This window comes from Triticum dicoccoides, chromosome 7A (genome assembly GCF_002162155.2).
Source record: "Triticum dicoccoides isolate Atlit2015 ecotype Zavitan chromosome 7A, WEW_v2.0, whole genome shotgun sequence".
Lineage (NCBI taxonomy): Eukaryota > Viridiplantae > Streptophyta > Magnoliopsida > Poales > Poaceae > Triticum > Triticum dicoccoides.
The window spans coordinates 23,493,113-23,510,209 of NC_041392.1; positions in this window are offsets into that span (position 1 = coordinate 23,493,113).

A 17,097-nucleotide genomic window follows, 5' to 3' on the forward strand; every position below is an offset into this window, starting at 1 on the left:
TGGTGTGTGGCGAGACTTGTGCTGGGAACTTGTTCATATTTTAGCCAGGAGCAGCACCCTGACACGGAGCAGGGAAGGAGGATGCCCCTGCTGTTAATCTAGACTTATACTATGTAGTTAAGTAGTTTGCTGTCATTTCCTTGCTTGCTGTGTTAAGTTTGCTATCATTACATTGCTTGCTTTGTTTGATCTTGCTATTGTGTTGTTGCTGTTGTGTTGATCATATGTGGTGATAAGGCCACCACATTTGAATGGGGTGAGCAGAACACAAACGCTGTTTGCAACCAAACAGCTGAAGTTTGCATCTGCTCACACCCTAAGCACAAAAACGGCAACCAAACAGCAAGGGGGTAAGTGCCTCTCCACGCGATGCAGGCAACCAAACATGTTACATCTGCTGCATATGAGGCTGCATTTCATCAACCAGGCTGGTTGGAGATGGACATGCAATGCAACTACTGTTGCAAACTGCAACCAAACACGCCCTAAAGAATCTGCCAAAGTCTACACAGTACCAACAAACAGTAGAGAAAGAAACAAGTTTACTAAAAATCAGTCGTCTATTTTCATTTTCAATTTGGCTTCAGGTCGTTTTTCCAGTCGTCCGATTTTGTTCTAAGATCCATGTTGGTCTGGTGATCTATTCGGGCCCGCTTTGTCTCAATTTTCTTTTGAATACAGTACAGATGCAAGCACTTTGTCTCAATTGGTCTCAATGGATCTCGTTATTTTCGCACCCGATACGCTCTGTTTTTTCGAGGTCGCTTGGAGGCTCCGATCTCTTCAAATCCATGCAGGAGGCGACGAGCTCCGGGCGACGGCGGCCTCCTGTTCTTCTCTCCATTTGCTACCCCTCTCCTCCAGCATGTGCTTCCCTTCCATGGCGCCTTCTCTCTCTCTCCCCCCCTCCCATGGGGCCCCTCTCTTCCTTCTTCCTATGGCGCCTCATACCTCTGTATTTTGGTGTCTGTCCCTCTCTTTAGAACCATAGAACGCAAGCAGGTCTCAAATCCTAATTCTGTCTATCTTTTTCTAGGTTAATTCGGGTTCAGTTTTGCAGAACTGCAGCAATAAGTCCTACCTAATCCATTTCTACTGTTACAGGTTGATTGGAGTTCAGTTTTGCAAGTCTGCGGCAGTCAATTAAAAAAAAGGTGACACCAATGCTATGTGATGTGACATTTTGTGCTACCATATACTCAATTTTTTAATGTGGAAGTTATGTTATCTTGTAAAGATAGTATAATACATATACTAGGTACTAGATGTTTTGTTTTGATTCATGGTGTCCATGAATGTTGTAGTCCTGTGTGACATTCTGCACATATGAAATCTACAGCAATTTGGTATAAGCAATACCCTGAATCACATAATGTGAGGTGTTCCCTCTTATTTTATTATCTCCCTATACCTTTCCCAAGTTTTTTTGGTCATAAGTCCTTGTTTCTCGGTCATTAAGCTTGTAAGTGAATGTGCATGTCAGTGTTTGTTGCTTTCTTAGACCAATTTTTTCAATAATCAGAAAGTTTAATTTGCAGCTTTATATATCTTAAGTTGTAGTCTAATACATCCCATCTTTTTTTGGTATCTACCGTTTTCTTCAGTATTTTGTCTTTCACTTTAGCGTATCACTTTATTTTACATTCTCTCACTCTTAAGTCTATGCTTCTTCTTCCTTCAGTCTCCAAGTCGTCTTTTCTAAGTTATCGGTCCTTAGTTATCTTCATTCCTTAGTCTTCTTGGTATTCTTCTCAGCCTTCTCATTCTTCATTCACCACTCATCAGTCTCCATGTTTTATTATTTCGTAGTGCTTTTAGTCATCAACCTCCATGTAATCTCTATTTTCAGCCTTAGTAGTTGTCAATATCATCATGTATCAGTCATCCTCATCGTTTCATTCTTCAGTTATCATTTAAAATTAATTTGCCTTGCTATTTATTTTCCAGTTTCCATATCATTCTTCATCTATCAGTCCAGTTAATTATTCTCCATGTTGATTTCAGATTTCAATGATTACTCTTCATTTTTTCAGTTTGTCCATGATAATTTTGGCGAGGACGCGTCGGAGGTTGGGCTGCTGGAGCAGGAAGCTGCTTCTCATGCATAGTAAGTAGTGTCTCATGGCTGCTTAGTTAGTGATTTCTTAGTACTCCTTTCTTAGTTAGTGATTGCTTAGTCCTCATTTCTTGTCTCATGGCTGCACACATCTTCTAGTTTACGTAAACTTATCCAAATAATCCAATCAACCCAGTCACTATTAGCTCTACGAATCTGTCCCTAATATGACAGGTTGGCTGTGGCATCTATCATATTATTATATATGGTTACTTGTATCCAGTGGCGGTGCCAGAAATCCAATCATGTGTGGTCAACTAAATGTTGTGTAGTCAGATGAACGCATTTATAAGATTTTTTGGCATGATTTTTACTTGATTTGTTATGTTAATGCAAAACGCGGTGTAGTCAACTGACTACCTAGCTGAAGTGTGGCTTCGCCACTACTTGTATCATGTTGGTACTATAGCAAATAGCAAATCTTGGATCTTCCACTAGTATATCTAAGCACGACTGCACAAGCCAAGCTGAACAAGATAGGAGGTAGTGTCTACGAGTAACTAGAGAGTGACCACTAGTATATCAGTCTTGAGGTCAAGTCATTAGTTTTTCCTTATTAGTGTGTCTTCAACAGTTTTGTCTTCACAATGTTGGCTTAGTTATATGGTTACTCACTCTGTCATTGGTCTTCAACAGTCTTGTATTCCATCATTTCTTCGCTATTCAGTTTTGAGTTAAATTTTCAGTCCTTCACTCATTGATATCATCTCAACATATAAGTATCTACTCATTTTCTTCGATTTTTTAGCACCAGTCTTGAAGTTAAGTCATTAGTCTTTTTCCTTATTAGTATGTCTTCAACAGTTTTGTCTGCACAATGTAGGCTTAGTTATGTGGCTACACACTCTGTCATTAGTCTTCATTTTTTGCAATAAGTCTCTACTCATTTTCTTAGTTTTGGCATCAGTATTGAAGTTCAGTCATTAGTTTTTCCTTATTAGCGTGTCCTCTATAGTTTTGTCTTCAGAATGTAGGCTTAGTTATGTGGTTTTGGTTCAGGCTTCGGTCATTTTAACCCAGGAGTGGGCACCGTCTGCATCAATATTCTTAATTAGGCATGTTTCAAAAGTTTTGTCTGGTTTTAGACCGACCTTTCTGGTTTTTCACCATGCGCGCAACAAGGAATGCATGCAATAGGATGATGGTTATCATCGGCGTCATCTAAAGAGAAGCTTTGAGGTCAATAAGGGTGGTGCTAGTTGTACTTGGCCATTGTGTTTTCACCATATGTAACCATATCCCCCTTAGTTTGTACTACTCTTATTTTGATGTTGTTTGACACCTTATTCACACTTTTCTTAAGTGAATGATATATTTCATGTGCTTGTACGCACCTCTGTGGCTTGTAGCCACTCAAACCTCTTTTCAAAATAGTATCAACTATGAGTATGGGTGCCAGTTATCAACGTTTCTCTTTGTGTGCGTGCGTCTTTTTTGTGCTTTTCCTGCTTCCTGATGTTACAGTGATGTTTATCAAAATATCGAAAGGAGGTTTGATCCTTTATCCCCTATGTATTATCTCCCTCAGTGTTTCTATTTGCTATTACACATCATAGTTGGTTTTGAAAACAACCTCTCATCCTTTTCAATGTTCTTTCTTTGGAAGAGATCATTAAACTTTTCCAATTGAAGAACAAGGGACTAAAGTTTTGCTGATGAATTTATTTTTTTGTCTTAGATTTATTTATTTTTGCATTCTTTTTGTATACACTAAGTCCCCCTTTTTTCTCTACTACATTTTGTATATACTAAGCAAAATCAAATATGTACCATGCATAGGTGCGGTAGAAAATTGCGTAGATGGGTCAGTTTTTCAGTCAACAAACATAAAAAAAATGCAGCTGCCTCTAACACCCAAGAGAACTTCTTTTTGGAGTGGCCCAAGGACATTGGATGGGGGTAGTCCAGCCATGCGGTAAGGTGGGGGTGCGATTTGTGAGAGCAACTAGTTGACGAGCGCACCTTTGGGAGCCTGCCAACACTCACTTGGGGGTGGGCTGAGAGTGTGCCAAGTTGTGTGCTCTCAGCCGCCGCCACGTGTCACGCTCTAGGTGCTCCCTCGTGATTTTTTTAAACTTCTCGCACGCGTTTTCGGCTTTTAGACGGGTTTCCCCCTTATTTTTGGCCTTTTGGTTTTCCACCGGTCTTTCTTAGCTTTTTGACAAAATAAATTCAAACTTTTTTTATTTTTGCGTGATAATACGTGTTTTTTTCTTCCACGAGAGGCATGGTTTTGCTTCGGCGAGAAGCACGAATTTGCTTTCGCAAGAGGCACGGCCGTGCCTCTCGGAAACGAAAAAAATGTTTTTTTTCTTCTGCCAGAGGCACAGTTTTGCTTCCACGAGTGGCATGGCCGTGCCTCTCAGAAACGGAAAAATTGCATTTTTTTCTCCTTCCGTGAGAGGCATGGCCGTGCTTCTTAAGTATTTCAAAGGCTTCTACGCAATCATCATAAAAGACAAATGGAAGATCTTTTTGAAGGAGATTAGTTAGCAGCATAGAAATCTTAGAGAAATTTTTAATGAATCTTCTATAGAAACCAACATGACCAGGAAACCTCTTATACCTTTAATATCTTTAGGACATGGCATTTTGTCAATTGCAACAACTTTAGCTGTATCTACCTCAATACCTCGTTCAGAAATTTTATGCCCAAGTACTATACCTTCATTCACCATAAAGTGGCACTTCTCCCAATTCAAGACAAGATTAGTTTCTTCACATCTCTACAAAGCTCGATCAAGGTTGCTTAAGTAATTATCAAAAGAAGTCCCATGAATGGAAAAATCATCCATGAATACCTCAACAATCTTTTCACAAAAATCATAGTCATACATCTTTGAAAGATAGCAGGTGCATTACATAAACCAAAAGGCATACATCTATAAGCATAAGTTCCAAAAGAACGAGTACAAGTAGTTTTCTCTTGATCTTCTTTTGACACATGCATTTGAGAAAACCAGAATATCCATCAAGAAAACAAAAGTGTGTATGCTTAGATAATATTTCTAACATTTGATTAATAAAAGGCAAGTGGTAATGATCTTTTCTAGTAGCTTTGTTTAATTACCTGAAATAAATTACCATCCTATAACCAGTTACAACTCTTTGTGGGATAAGTTCATTTTTATCATTAGAAACGATGGTTATACCTCCTTTCTTAGGAACACAATGAACATGAGTTAACCATCTACTATCAGCAATATGATAAATTATACCTGCCTCTAGAAGCTTTAATATTTCAGTTCTTACCACATCCTTCATCTTAGGATTCAGACGACATTGGTGATCAACGACGGGTTTAACATCAGGCTCCATATTAATCTTGTGCCGACATAAAGTTGCACTAATTAATGCCCTTAAGATCATCAAAAGTATATCCAATAGCAGCACGATGCTTCCTCAGAGTTTGAAGTAATATCTTTTCTTCATGCTCTGAAAGGTTAGCACCAAGAATAACATGATATCTTCTTCTCATCAAGATAAGTATATTTTAGTGTATCAGGTAGTTTCTTTAATTCAAACACAAGATCACTCCTAGGTGAGAGAGGAACTCCAAGAGTTTCAACAGGTAAATTATGTTTAAGGATAGGTGCTTGTTTAAAGAATATCTCATCTATTTAATTTCTTTCATTTTTATGCATATCAATTTCATGGTCTAGCAAATATTGTTCTAATGGATCAGTAGGAGGTACGGCCATAGAAGCAAGACCAATAATTTCATCTTTACTAGATAATTCCTTCTCATGTGGTTGTCTACTATACTTAGAGAAATTAAACTGATACATCACCAAATTTAACTCTAACCTTTTCTTTAACACAATCAATTTCAACATTAACGGTATTTAAGAAATCTAGGCCTACCAAATATAATGGGACGAGAATTATCTTGTTGTGAACCAAGTACTAAGAAATGAGTAGGGTATTCGATCTTACCACACAAGACTTCAACGTCTCGAACAATCCCAAACCGTGAAATAGTATCTCTATTTGCAAGCTTATAATAGTAACATCAATGTCTTCAATCTCAGCAGGTGCAATATCATTCATAATTTCTTGATATAAAGTAAATGGAATAGCACTCACGCTAGCACCCATATCACACAAACAATGATAGCAATGATCTCCAATTTTAACAGAAACAACAGGCATTCCAACTACTGGCTTATTATTATGTAGCATATCTCGCTCCTTTCTAGCAGGTTTAGCAATTCTAGTAGCTTCATCATAGAAGTAAATAACATGCCCATCAATATTATCAACCAAGAGATCCTTTACCATAGCAATATTAGGTTCCACACATATTTTTTCATAGGGTTTAGGTGTTCTAATATTAATTTTATTAACCATATTTGTAGCTTTAGCATGTTCCTTAATTAATCCTAACAGGAAAAGGTGGTTTCTCAATATAAGCAACACTAGACAACTGGATCAACAATATAAATAATTGTTGCATCTTTAACTATAACAGGTTCCTCTAACAATTCTTCAAATAGGTGGATGATATTTAAACCACTTCTCCTTAGGGAGATCAACATGAGTAGAAAATGATTCACAAAAGGAAGCTACTATCTCAGAGTCAAGTCCATATTTAGTATTAGTACTAAACTTCTAAAAAGCGTCAGTTTCCATAAAAAAAATTAGCACAATCAAACTCAAGTTTGATACCCGACTCTTCACCTTTGTCAAGTTCCAAATCTTTAAAGTTGCGTTTAATTCTTTCCAGAATACCCCATTTTAACTCAATAGTTTTCTTCATAAAGGAACCAACAGAAGAAGAATCGAGTACAGATTGATCATTATGAGAAAGCCGAGCATAAATTTTTGTATAATAATTTCTCTTGAGAGCTCATGATTGGGGCATGTATACATCATGTATTTAAGCCTCCCCAAGCTTGAGCGATACTTTCCCCTTTTATGAGGCAAAAAATTATATATATAATTCCGATCACGATGAACCAGGTGCATAGGATAAAACTTTTGATGAAATTCCAATTTTAGCCGGTTCCAATCCCATGTTCCAATATCTTCCAATAGCCTATACCATGTCAATGCATTTCCCTCCAAAGATAAAGAGAATACTTTCTTCTTAACTCCATCGTCGGATAAACTGCAAGCTTAAACAATTCACAAATTTCATTCACATAGATTAAGTGCATATCAGGATGTATTGTTCCATCTCCTGCATAAGGATTAGCTAGCAGTTTCTCTAACATACCTGAGGGAATCTAATAATAAATATTTTCAGTAGGTTGAGGAGCAACTCTTATTGCTTCCGGTCGAGGTGAAGATACCCTGACCAAACCCTTCAACAGATTATTTTCCATTGTAACAAGTGACAGAAAATTTTAGCACGTAATATAAATGTTCCCTTACCAAATTTCACTTACCAAAGGTGCTGCACTCCCTGGCAATGGCGTCAGAAAAGAGTCTTGATGACCCACACGTATAGGGGGTCAATCGTAGTCCTTCCGATAAGTAAGAGTGTTGAACCCTATGAGGAGCAGAAGAAATTGACAAGCAGTTTTCAGCTAGGTATTCTCTGCAAGTGCTTTAAGTAGAAGTGATAGATAGTTTTGTAGCAAGATAATTCGTAACAAGTAACAAGTAGCAATAGTAACAAAGGTTCAGCAAGGTGGCCCAATACTTTTTATAGAAAAGGACAAGCCTAAAAGTTCTCTTATATAAAGCAAAGCGTTCTTGAGGACACATGGGAATTGTTGTCTAGTCACTTTCATCATATTTAGTTGATTTATGGTTGTTACTTTAATAATTTGATATGTGGGCGGACCAGTGCTTGGTTGCTATTCTTACTTGAACAAGCAACCCACTTGTGATTACCCCCTCTCTCAAGCATCTGCAACTACGAAATAATAATTAAGATAAATCTAACCATAGCATGGAACATATGGATCCAAATGAGCCCCTTCCGGAATAACACATGAACTAGGGTTTAAGCTTATGTCACTCTAGCAACCCATCATCTACTTATTACTCCATAATGCCTTCCCTTGGGCCCAAGTATGGTGAAGTGTCATGTAGTCGACGTTCACATGACACCACTAAACGAAGCAACAACATACATATCATCAAAATATCGAACGAACTCCAACTTCACATGATTACTTATAACAAGACTTCTATGATGTCCCCAAGAACAAAATTAATTACTCACAAATCATAATGTTCAAGTTCAGAGGGGTATCAAATATGCTTAAGGATTTGAACATTTAATCTTCCACCAAATAAAGCAACTAGCATCGACTACAAGGTGCAATCGACACTACTAGATACCCACAAGTACCAATCTGAGGTTTTGAGACAAAAATTGAATACAAGAGTTGAACTAGGGTTTGAGATGAGATGGTGCTGGTGAAGATGTTGATAAAGGTTGGTCCTCCCACAATGAGAGGATCATTGGTGATGTCAATGGCTTCGATTTCCTCCTCCCATAGGGAAGTATCCCTGGCGGAATCATTCTGCCAGAGAGCAAAAGTTCTCTTGCCCAGGTTCCGCCTTGAAACGGCAATGCTTCATCCCAAAAGTATTCCTCTTATATTTTTCTAGGTCAAAACCCCTTATATAGTAGAAGATGGGCACTGGAGGCCAGCTGTGGGCCCCACTCTGGTATTTCTTTATATATTCAATAAAAAAGCATAGTAAAGTTTCAGGTCATTTGGAGTTTTTTAGAATAGCTATCTTTGCTGTAGCTTTTTCAGGTCCAGAATTCCAACTGCCGATAATCTCCCTCTCCATGTAAATCTTGCAAATTAACGGAGAAAAGGCATTAGAATTGCATCAGAAGGTGGAATAATGACCAAACATAATATAAATAATAGTAGGCAATCATGATGCAAAATGGATGTATAAGTCACCTGTAAGAAGGTGATCATAATGACAACTTACAGATTCATTGGAAAGTTTGACAAGTTGTAGGATAGCTCGAGAGTGGGATTTGCTCCTCCGTCGATGGAGATATATTCTTAGGGCCCTCCCAGTGTGACGACATCCATCATTGTCTGTCCAGACATAGGTGACTTCGTCACAGGGATGCCGGAGCACAATAGCGTGACAGAACAAAATCAGTAACGAGCATGGTGATAACTCAGGATGATACCGATGCATCCCGGGTTTTGTGAAGTATCGCAAAGCAAAGGGGACATCACATGATAACCAAAGGTTCACTCGAATATCATTCGAGTGCTCACAGGGACCGATATGGATGTCCACGGTGCCGCTGTCGGTAATTGAATGAAGGGGTTTCGTTCATGTGTGTGAGTTACCGAACCTACGGGGTCACAAGATTAAGGCAATCAAGATTTGCTGAGTGTTATTAGGATGCGAGTGATGAGAATATATTTGTGGAATTGTTTCATTAATATGGAAAATAGCCCCGAGAGGATCCAGAAGCGTTTGGGGGTCACGGGAAGGGTTTCGATGAATATCGGGTAATACTGGGTATTACCAATAAATAACAGTGGAAAATGTTTTTCTGATGTTAAAAAATATATAAAATGGTATATTTAGAAATTTTTATATTTAATTTAATATCAACGGGCCTTAAAAGGCTAAGAAGTGGAAGGCAACTTGGGCCACAAGGGCCTAAGTGGGAGGCGCCCCCTTCTCCTATGGAAGGAGGCCGAATTGGGGAAGGGGAAGAGTCCTACTCCTCCTCCCCCTGGCCATCGCAGCAAGGAGGAATCCTTTCTCCTTGGTGGTAGCCCTCCCTCTCCCCTCTAACCTATATATACTTGAGGTTTGCTGCTCTTTTGACACACAAGTTTTGGAGCCTCCTCTAGTTCCTCTAGTTCTAGTTGGTCCTAGTTGACTAATTAGAACTAGACTAATAATTCTCTAATCATCATAATTAGAACCCCGGTGTGGTTCTAATCTCCTCCTTCTAATTCTCCGGTGACGATTAGCTCTGGACGACAAAGTTTTGCCAAATCATGAGTGCTGCACGCTTGCAACCAAGTAGAGAGGTCGTGCTTTCAACCTTCGGTTCGAGGGACTATTCGTGTGCAGTTCGCGGGATCGTTCATCGTTGGTTCGAGGGACCAAGTACGACTTACACCGACACGTTCCTCTTCTGCTGCAACTCAGTGATGGTAACGATCGTGATCACAATCCGTTATGCATCTTCATATTTATCTTCGGTGTGCGTAGGCACGATTTTCTTTCTCTTCTACATTTCTCAAAAGTCTTGCATGGAGCGCTTTCTTTAAAGCCACTAAGCTACGCATAAAGTGTTCAAATAATTGATCCACCAGGATCCCAAGGAATATCAAAGCGAATTTTAATTAACAATGATTTATAATTTAGTAATGATCGCAAAGTAACACATAAGTTGTAACAACAAAGTGTAACTCCCTTCCTATGCAATGCCATGTTATAAGAGAACAATTCACACACACAAAGTAAAGGACAATACATAGTATAAGTAGTTTTTTAATGCAATTTTATTGTATTAGAAGCATAGAGGGGTGGATATGTGGTTCCTCTCTCATAATAATCGCAAGTAGGAGCAGCAAACACATGCATATTATATCCAATATAATTATCACATTCAACGGTAAAACACAACCCATCAATATAATAATCCTTAATAAGAACAAACTTCTCTGATATAGTGTAGTTGGGAGAATCCGAAAAGATAATAGTAATATCAAGTGTGGGTGCAATAGAAACAATTTAATTTTTCACACAAGAACTATAGCAAGTTCATCACCAGAAGCATCATTCATAGTGTCATCATGGCCATAATCATACCAAGCATCAAGTTCATCAAAAAGGGATATTTCAAATGAATCCAAGGGATCATAGCAATCATCCTCTAGTAATCATGGAGGGAAAACTAAACAATGTATAAGTTAAAGAGTTACTCTTATTAGAAGGTGGGCACGCGTAGCTAATCTGCTCTTCCTCCTTTTCTTCTTCGCTGTCCTCCTCAAATTTTTCATCTAATGAGCTCATGGTTTCATCAATTTATTCTTCCATAGAATCCTGGGAAATACTAGTATCTTCCAGTGCAGTAGACATTCTCTAAATAAATTCATTAATATGAGCATTGTATTCATAATTTTCATAGCAATATTTAAGTATGCCAAGATTTTCAGATTTTTAAAGAGCATCATCATACTTTTCATATTTTTCAAGAAAATAAGCAATTTCATAAGCACCGTTGAAAGCAAAAAAATTGTCTATTTTCTCCATATCATAGTAATTATTTATTCCATTAGCATAAGAAGCCAAGGTTTCATTATCATTAAATTCACATTGGAAGGGAAGGTGTGGTGCCTCCATCTTGGAACAACAAGTATAATCATACATAGGGCATATATTCCAAGCATACCAACGCAACATTTTATTTGATCCCATCAGTGTTTCCCTTTTTGAGACAATCGTTAATCCTAAAGTATTTGTGCTGATCCAAAAGTGTATCGCATTATCATGTTGAACGGGGATTTACCAGGATTATCAAAGTATTATGTAATGTTTCACACATAACCAACACCGAGGGTCCTAGGAGGTTCCCCATCTGCATGAGTGGCAAGTACAACTAATTTTTTTGGTGTTTCATATTCCATACCAATAACTAAAGGTAGAGAACAATTTAGAACATAAAGTAAAATCTGCTTAGAGATAAAGAAAACAAGCACACATGAGAATATTCACCCCACGCTATTGCTCCTCGACAACTGTGCTAGAAAATGTCTTGATAACCCACAAGTATAGGGGATGTTGTAGCCCTTATGATAATAAGAGTGTCAAACCCAACGTGGAGCTAAATGTAAAATTCATATTCTCTCAAGTTCTATCGACCACCGATACAACTCTGTGCACGCTAACACTCGCTTTACCTAAAACAAGAATAAGACTACTTTGCAAGTGTAATTGGATAGGTTTGCAAAATAATTAAGAATGTGTAAATAAAAGTTAGGTGTTATTTTAAATAAAGAACAATATAGTAAATAACACGAGTTTGTAAAAGTGGTGGTAGGATGTGCAAAATTGTCCTTAGGCAATTGAATATGACACGATAGTGATACTTATCATACATATGAGGGAGAGGCTTAAGCTAACACACTTTCTGTACTTAGATCACATATTCTTATGATTGGAGCACTAGCAAGAATCCGCAACTAATAAATATTCATTAAGGTAAAACACAACCATAGAATTAAGTTAAAAGTCCCCTTTGATCCCATATGCAACTTAGTCTTCTAGTCACTCCAGCAACCCACTATAAGCAAATCATTAACATAGTGCAACACGCTACAGCGGGGATCCCATACGCTTGCGCGACATGGCGGGCACCATATAGGACATCATCAAAATGACATACAACGCATATCAACCATACCATACCACAATTAGCCCACATGACAAAAATAAACTACTCAAACATAATAGAGGTGCAACACATCATTGGATAGTAATATATAGCATAAAGGCACCATGTTCAAGTAGGGGATTACAACATGTTGCAGGAGAGTGGACCGCTGATTATAGAGGGAGGAAGGTGATGGAGGTGTGCTGAAGATGGCGGTGTTCTTGGAGATGATTGTCATCACGGTGGTTCCCCCAGCGGTGCTTTGGCACCACCGAGAGAGAGGGGGGGGGGAGGTCTCCCCTCCTTCTTCTTCTTGCTTGGCATTCCCCCTATATGGGAGAAGGGTTCCCCTCTGGTCCTTGCCACCATGTCTCCTGGAGGGTGGGAGCCCCTCCAATATTGGATTTCTCTCTCCATTTTCTTCTCTGTTTCCCCTAGGGTTTTCTGGACGAATACCGTTTATTAAGTGGGCAGAGTTACGTAACTCTGATCAGGCTAAAATTTGAACACGATTTGTTTCTCATAATTATCTTCCTTGTGTCCGAAGGAAAGCTCTAGAAGCTTCACAGTGTGCCCACAAGCCTGGCCCCCACGCCCCTAGGGGGCACCCCCTAGGCTCTTGGAGCCCACGAGGGTCATCCTACGTTGATTCTTGCGCCCAGAATCATGTGCATTCCACAAAAATGATCGTAAGTTTTCATCCTGTTTGGACCTTCCTAGATATGGATTTTCTGCGAAACCAAAAACATGCAAAAAACATGAACTGGTACTGAACACTAGATTAGTAGTTTAGTCTAGAAAAATAATATATATTGTTTCCAAAAAATATGTAAAGTGGTATGATAATAGCATGAAACAATAAAAAATTATATATATGTCGGAGATGTATCAATGGTGTTCCGAGGGATGGTTCCAGGGGTTTACTGTTTATGGAAAACATGCAATGAACATGTGTCAGGTTACAAGAACAACTGCCACGGAGGGTTTAAGAATAGACGGGCGACATATGGTGCTCACTCCAAGGCCGTCCTCAAGGAGGCATGCAATGTTGAAGTTTGCAATGCGGATCGACACTTTGGGCTGTAGAACTTCATCATCATCGTCCAGTTCATTGTGATTGTAGTGTTGTTTTGTTGGTGTGATCGTGTGTAAGATGTAGCCGATAAGCTCACAACGTAAGGTACAAGGTAACTACACCTCTCTGCCTGTATGCAACCGAACAACATGCACTAGTATGAGCATAGCGAGTGCGAGCAACCAAACACAGTGCATAGAGTCGTTGCTACGATGCAAGGAAAGGGGATGCTAGCAACCAATCAACATGCAGATGCTGGTTTTTTGCCCGCATTAGCTCAACCAGGCTCACTTGGGACAAGTATGCAAAGTGACAAAAAATCACGCGAGCAACCAAACGCGTCATAACAAGTCGAAGTGCCATGTTGGTCAACAAAGCACCAGTTCTCGCACTTCCTGACTTCACTCAGTTGTTCGTGGTGGGAGCAGATGTATGTCAGATGGTGCGTGCGCTGCCTTGTTCTAGAAAGATCATCGAGTGGCATATCTAGGTAAAGCATTATGCCGACATACGAAAAAGAGTGGTGGGCAAACCGTCGTGAAACGGGGAAGTGTGCGATAGTAGAGGACGAATCAACTTCAAGCAAGTACAATAGGAGTATGGTGTAAACCGAGTGTAGGACGACCACCAAGCTCACGCGGTAGCAAAACATAGCAGAGCAAGAGGCGCAATGCCTGTTTCCAGACGTGGTCACAAGGACATGAAAGTTTAAGTCGAGCTGTGTTAATTTTGAATTAGGGTGAGACTATTGAAAATAATCCGCACTTCTGTAGTTGATTTTTTTTGTGAAAATCCAGATCTATTATCAAAATTCACTGAAAGTACAAAGCATCTCAAACTTAATGGAAATTACATCGAAATTCTGAGACCACTGAACGATCACTACCGCCATCGGGACGTGACGTTGTCGTGGTTCCCCTACCAGAGCTGGTTTGGCCTTGTCGATGGCAATCGGGAAGTCTTCGTGCACGTGCCTCTAAGGGCCAGTGCCCTGGAGCCGTGGTCATCGCCGTTGAACTCTTGAATAGATTCGAAACACCTGACATCAATCTCGCCACAAGGCAAAAAACCCTAACCTCACCGTCCCAAGAGGACGGCAAGAATCTATGCTGGATCTCGATCGACTATGTCCAAATGGACGAACGCGAGAAGGTTTGGAGTCCGAAATACCAACTCGAAGAAGAAGCTTCGTCATCCATCTGAGGGCCGCATTTACGAGGACTAGAAAACCCTAACGTAAACTACTAACTAGAGTAGAGACATCGGAATTCCCGTCCTTGCCTCCGTCCGCTGGAGAGGCAGGCAGAGGGGACACGAATCTACGGGCTCGCCGGCGAAGCGTGGAGGGGAGAGTTTGCCCTAGCCGCCAAGGGACGGAGAAGGAGAAACTTGGTGGCAAGATGTATTTGAGTTTGTTTAGAGTTGATGAAAAATCCAGTTTCCATCAAGTCATGGCTTGCATGCCAGATACGTTTACGCGAGAGTCAAGAACTAGGAGTAGTTCGAGTCAACTTTTTTTTTGCATGGTAATGCATGTCTCATTCATATCATAAATATTAAAGTACAAATCATGGAAAGACCGACATGACAAAATTGAAAAGATAGCAGAACATCTCTCAGGTTGATACCAACGCCCATCACCTGCCTCCGGCACCACCATAGCAGCCACCGAAGAAAAGGATGACCGATCACCTCCTCGTCCGAGCTCAACGCGACTCCATCGCTGATATGCAGCTTTGCGGACCTCCAAGGTGGCTCACTAAAAGTGAAGCCCTTGCCGTTGAACGAATCAGACCGGGGCAACACCCCGGACACATCGTCAAACTCCAGATCTGGCACCCCACCACGACTAAGACACCGAAGGAGGAAACCATACCCTCCATCCACGAACCACGAACCCAGCATACGTTCCGTCTTCCAGCTGTCGTCGATGCACACCACAATCTGCATCCGCTCCTGAACTACCTCCCAAGCTCCGCGCCGACACTAGAGAAAACGCCGTCGCAACGGCGGAGCCCGTGGACATACTCCACCACGAGAATGCCGCCATCTCTACGCCATCCTTGCTTGAACATACTAGTTTCCAAATTCATCCCCAACCATAGGATTGATGGCCTCGTCAGGGAAGGATCCGAAGAATCTTTATTCAGCGCCGTGATCGTTGCCGCTGAAGCCAAGACGATGAACAACCTAAAAAACTAGACTACAAAAGAGTAAAAACGATCCACGCGCGTGGATCCGGCGACCCCCCTCACCACCGACTGTTGAACATATATGTGCATGTATCTGTTAGGATAATCTCCTACCGGCCCCGCCTCTAGTTTCCTTGTATAGATGAGGCTGAGGACTGCCCTTGTACCCATATATACGTGCACCTTGCACCCGATCAATATATCGAGAGTTGCTTTGCCTTCAACATGGTATCAGTTTCCCTTCCGATCCAACCCTAGCTTCCGCTCCTAGCCGCCGCCGCCGCAACACATCGCTGCCGCCGTCGCCATCTACCCACGCCGCCGCCGCCATCTACCCGCGCCGCCGCCGCATCTTCACCCCGCCGCCGCGTGCGCCTCCCCATCCCCATCCCTCTCCCTCTCCCGAGCCGCATCCTTCTCCCTCCCGAGCCGCCGCCACCACCCCTCTCCCTCCCGAGCCACCGCCACCCACCCGATCTCCCCATCTCCCAATCGCCCTCCCACTCCAATCGCCACCTCCTACCAAGCCGCGCCGCAACCACCCTTCCTCAGTTGCCACGCCGCATCCATGGCCTCTCCCCATGCCGTCGCCTCCCTTCCCTCCAACCCCTTCGAAGGTCCGGCCCCTCCCCCGGTGGAAGTCGTCCGCGATCTCGACATCTTCGCCCGCGTGCCCGTCGTCCTTGACTACGCCAACTCCACCTACTACGCCTGTAAGACGTACTTCTCTCTCGTCTTCCGCGAGTACCACCTCATCGATCACGTCGATGGCTCTGTCGACTCCAACCTCATGTTCGCGGATGTCGACTGGCTGACCATCGACGCCACCATCACTCGCTGGCTGTACCAAACCATCTCCAAGGACATCTTCCACACCATCGTTTGCAACACCGATGACGCGCAGACGGTGTGGGCGAAGCTGAACGTGCTCTTCCTCGACAATGCCCTCCAGCGCCGCGTGTTTCTTCAGCAGAATTTTTTTGGCTGCCATCAGCTTGACTCGTCCATTGACGATTATTGCTGATGAACTTCGCGACCTCGGGGAGCGGGTCTCCGACGACCTCCTCCTCAGCATGCTAACCGCCGGTCTCAACGAGGAGTTCAGCAACGCGGCCTCCAACCTCACGTTCCTCCCGGACCCGACCTTTCCTCGGGTCGTGGCTTATCTTCGGTTGGAGGAGAGGAGGATGAAGATGGTGAAGTCCCGGGCCACGCACACGGCTCTCGCGGCGGGCACCTTCTGCGCCGCTCCTCCCACGGTGCTGCAGCCGCCGCGGCCTCCGCCACCGCCGCCGACGTCGTACTTCCAGGCGCCACCGCCGCCCGTCTACCAGCCGCCGCCCCTGCCCCTAATCGCCGCCACGGGGGGCGCCGCGGCAAG